Here is a 5073-nt window from a genome sequence, read left to right as displayed (position 1 = left end):
GTGCATGCACTGCGGAGTCAGGGCGTCATGGAACCATATATTGTAAAGTAAAAAGCTGGGCGAGTTGGTGTTGGTTCATGATAAACAGAGGGGCGCAATACTACGGCACACAAACAAAAAGAAGGACGCGGGACTACGCGCTACTAGCAAGTGTACTATTTTTATTCAGGAAAGACATATTAATACCACCATGCAATCATACCAACCCAGCGAGTCGGCAAAAAGCTTTTTTTTTTCTTTGTGTGCCGTCGTATTTGCGCCCCTTTGTTTATCACGAACCATATATAAGCACACTGGAAGAAATCTTCAGCGGCTCCACAGTCGCCATAGTCCTCCATAAAGAAAGCGACAAAATCCCTATGAAGAAGGATGTAAGGCAGGGAGAGACGATCTCCCCAATGCTATTCACCGCGTGCTTACAGGAGCTTTTCAGGGGCCCTAGATTGGGAAGAGTTTGGGATACGAGGTAATGGAGAGCACCTTAGCAACCTTCGAATCTCTGATGACATTTCATTGGTGAGTAACTCAGGGGACTCAGGGGACGAATTGAAACTTATAATTACTGAATTGGACAAGGAAGCAGAACGGTAGGTCTGAAAATGAATATGCAGAAAACTAATGTGCAGCAGTCTCGGAAGAGAACAGCGCTTTGCGATAGGTAGCGAGGCACTCGCATTTGTTAAGGAATGCGTCTGCTTAGGACAGGTAGTGACCGCGGAGCCGAGCCATGAGACAGATGTAACGAGAAGAATAAGGATGGGATGGAGCACATTCGGCAAGCATTCTCACTATCACTCAAGAGGAAGATATATAACAGCTGCAGGGGCGTAGCCAGAAATTTTTTTCGGGGGGGGGGGGTTCAACCATACTTTATGTATGTTCATGAGTGTGTTCGTATGTGTGCGTGTAAATATACACAAGCAAAATTGAAAATTTTCGGGGGGGGGGGGGTTTTGAACCCCCCCCCCCCCCCTTGGCTACGCCACTGAACAGCTGCATCTTTCCGGTGCTTACCTAAGGAGCATAAACCTGAAGGCTTACAAGAAGGGTTCATCTTAAACTAAGGACGACGCAGTGAGCAATGGAAAGGAAAAGTGATAGGTTTTTAAGGGACAAGAAGAGATCAGAGTGGGTCAGGGAACACACTGTTGTTAAGGACACCTTAGTCGAAATCAGGAAGAAGAAATGGACCTGGGCGTGGCATGTAGCGCGTAGGCATGATAATCGCTGGTGATTAAAGGTGACTGACTGAATTCCAAGAGAGGACAAACGCGCGAGGCGACAGAAAGTTACGAAGGCAGGTGCGATCAGGAAGTTCGCGAGTACAACGTGGCAGCCGCAAGCACAGGACTGGGTTGATTGGCGGAACGTTGAGAGCCCATTGCCCTGCAGTGGGCGAAGTCAGGCTGATCACGAGGATGACCTTGTACATCTTAAGAAGCAGAAGTCAACAATCACAGAAGGAAGAGATACGTAAACAGGACGGGCGCGGTTACCTTGCTTAGGGGGTGCAGTAAGTATGTTGTGTGTTGAAAACACCCTATGGAATTTAAGGCTTCTCGGAAAATTCACTTCTTGAAGCAAGTGAAGAACCGTACGCGTTTCCTTGTTAGCGCCTTGACGCATTTTATTCCTGGAACACGACGTGTTTTCACAGTACACGTTATGGATTTCATGCTCCTGCTTTGTGTTGAAGGCGCGCTCGCAGAAGAAATATACAGACAGGGCCTTTTTGTTCCTTAACCCACCTATCGATCTTACCGTCACTTTCGTTACTATTTTTTTATTATTCTCGGCGTTGTTTTGTAGATCACCTGGCAACCGCCGGCGATCAGAGAATAGTTCCGTATGCGCATGTGCTTTCGTTTATAGAATGTACGGGACAACTCAAAATTATTTTGAATACACATTTCTGTTGCTTCGTGCTGTGAGCAATCATAGGTGTGGTTGCAGAGGCCTCCTGCCGAGAACGATGAGACGAACAGAAGTCTGGAGGAACAACTGTTTTATTTCTTTTCTTGCTTGCCTTTAACAGCGAATACGTGCAGGAGTAACGAAGAAACAAGAGAACATTGCCTCACACCGGACGATGTTCTTTCGTGAGCGGTGTCAGTGGCTCTTGGCGTCGCGGCAGCTCGAGTACGTGGGTAGAGGATGTAGCGTTACACCGCGCGAATTACTGAGATGATCGCTACCAGTAATTCTAGTACGTTCTACCTACGTGGCGTGTCAAAGTGACTGCAAAGTCACTGTGCGACAACTGTGTCTTTATCGTTGTGGCGGTGGCTACTATTCCTTTAAATTTGGAATACTCTTTCCACAAAAGTGAGTGAGAGTGTTGGAAATTGCCTACAGTGCACAGCTGTGACTAAAAGCGCCTTTTGTGTTGAGTTTCCCATGCCAAATCAGAATCGTGTGTACGAGAGATACATAATGCACACGTGCATAATTCCGTCCTAATTCTCAGTAATTGCATGCGTAATTCAAAACTCGTGTGATTGCAAATTTTGGCGCAATCGGTAGAAGTCATTGGCTTATTTTTGAGAAATGTGCAATTATGATGCAGTTTAAGGTTTCTGATGGTTTTGATCTAGTCTTGGAAATAAACGCTCAGTGAAACCTTGCTGCCCATTTCCATTTGTGCTTTCACCCGCCATGGTAGCTTAGCCACAGGGGGTCGCGTTACTAGGCTCGAGGGTGCGGATTCGACTCCCGGCCATGGCCGCCGCATTTCAATGGAAGTGTAATGCGAAGAATACCCGTGTTCTTATATTTGGGTGCACGTTAAAAACACCAGTTGTTCGAAATTAATCCGTAGGCACCCACTACGGCGTGTCTCATAATGAGATGGTGGTTTTGGCACGTAAAACCTCAGCAACTACATATTATCGTACTTTCGCGCATGCACTGTACAGTAGTATCACGTTTGGTAAGATGTTGAAAAATTAACTTTGATATTTCTTTATATTGCTTGTTGTAACTATATAGGCGCTATAAGTACCGTGCAGAAACTAAAACACGTGCACGTGCGAAGTATGGTAAAACCTAAGAAATGCATTGTTCGTGTACAGTCTAATTTGTTCAATAGAACAAGAGGGTTTTGTAAAGCATGACATATTGTATTTATGAAAAACAAAATATCCGAAAACGTATACAAACACGAGACAAACAAAAGCATGCGGCGCGTCGCGCACACGCAGAGCGATAAAAAAAACATGGTTGATTCCTTCGTCATAGAAACCCTTATAACACGAAAGTGAAACATGTCATTGGAGATGTAGCTTAATGTTTACAGTATATTCATATAAGAGAGCTTGCACAATGTGTGTTGGTATTTGTCAGCTATAGCACCGTGTAACGTGCATGCACCCACGTTGACCCTTGGTGGCACATCGCCATCGCGAGGACTAACGTCCATGATCAATGATTAAACCTTTTCTAGTAGCTGTAGTAGTCAACGGTGATAGCGTAATCAGAGAAAGCGGTGTGACAGCCAGAAGAGCATCGCTGACTGTACGCAGAACTTGAGCGAAGGTCACCATCGCGCGGCATGTTAAATAGTTAACAGAACACTACGGCTGGACTAGAGGGAAATGCAACACGCATCGTGGCTCCCCTCTAGGCCGGCCGCAATTTCTCTCGGGGCGAGCGGAAGCGAGGAACGCGGTGTTACAGCCAAGCTAGCCAGGCGAGGCAGGCGAGCGTCGCAAAACTGTTGTTAATATGGATATATGCTGTGAGCGAGGCCGAGGCTTCGGCTAAGGTCGCCACCCCGCGGTGTGTTAAGCAGTTCACAATAATGCACTTCTATTGGAAACGCGCCGAATGGGACGGACGTGTAGCAACGACGCGTTACAGCAGCTAGTCGCGGAGGCTACGGCCATGGTGCATTACCTCACTTTACCGCTCCCAGAAGGCGACACCACCCCGGCGACCAAGAGCTCTGCAACAGAAAAGCGTGAGATATAAAATGCGCGTTTGTGAAGCCTACACAGTGTGTGACGTTGGCGCAATGGATAGCGTAGCCCGACATCTGCGAGCGTGGACCGGGAGGTGGTGGTTCGACTTCCGTTGACGAAACGTTCTTCTCCGAAATTTTTCTTTGCCATCTGACGTGTGTATTTTTTGACGTCATATCCGTGACCGAAATACGTGACTGAAGTCTTGGCGGAACCCGGGGTAAAGCACTTTCGTGTTAAAAAAATGGCACGGACATTACCCTACTAATGAAGAAAGCAATAAACATTACTCATGGATTGCTCACATGAATCGTAGGCACAAGTTATCGCACGCGACTGGCCAGGTCGGGTAGAGCAGAATAGTCTGAGACTGCCGATTGAGCGCGAAAGGAAGTGAAAAAAATCACGCCATATCCACGAAGTGAATGATGATTGAGGAGCTGGCTCGGAGATAATCGGGTAAACCTTGCAGCTGTGGCCGAACGTGTGGTCGACGAAATCGCGCTTGAAGCGCGCTTCGGCGCCACCAACTTCAAGTAGCGACCGCTTTCGGCGCTTGGCCGTTGCATACCTCGCCCTTACCTCTTCGAGGTTCTCTTGCCGCCGCATCGGCTTCGCGGGCTTGTATATCGGGGCCCGCACAACGATGACGTATCTCTGCGGCTTCGCGAGCTCTCACAGCAGGGTCTTGGCGGCGAGCCCACGCTGCTACTGCCTTGCGAGCCCTCCGCTCCACCGCCTTGTTTTCTTCGTTCATCTTAGTATCGATGCGCACTGCCGGAGTGGAGCGAGCGCCGCATGCTGCAGTTGGCTATGCTATATGTGGTTTTGCCTGCGTTATTGTCATCATCAAGGCGCTCGAACAACAACAGGAAGAAGACTTCTTTTTCGCGCGAGCTGCGCATGTAGCGCTCGCTTCTGGAACTAAGGCTACGCTTACGGCCCGAGACTTTGCCCCAGCTTAAGAACCTGGCGAGCCAGCTCTTAATAACATTACATACAATTTAAATAAAGGAAATAGTATGCTCGGGTACGTTCGTCGAAATTTTTCAAGATCCCCCTCTTCCTTAAAGCTTCTCTTATACAAATTACTAATTAGACAAACTTGAATATG

This window comes from Rhipicephalus sanguineus, chromosome 4 (genome assembly GCF_013339695.2).
Source record: "Rhipicephalus sanguineus isolate Rsan-2018 chromosome 4, BIME_Rsan_1.4, whole genome shotgun sequence".
Taxonomy (NCBI): domain Eukaryota; kingdom Metazoa; phylum Arthropoda; class Arachnida; order Ixodida; family Ixodidae; genus Rhipicephalus; species Rhipicephalus sanguineus.
The sequence above is the reverse complement of the archived record's forward strand: the minus strand, read 5'-3'. Positions refer to the sequence as shown.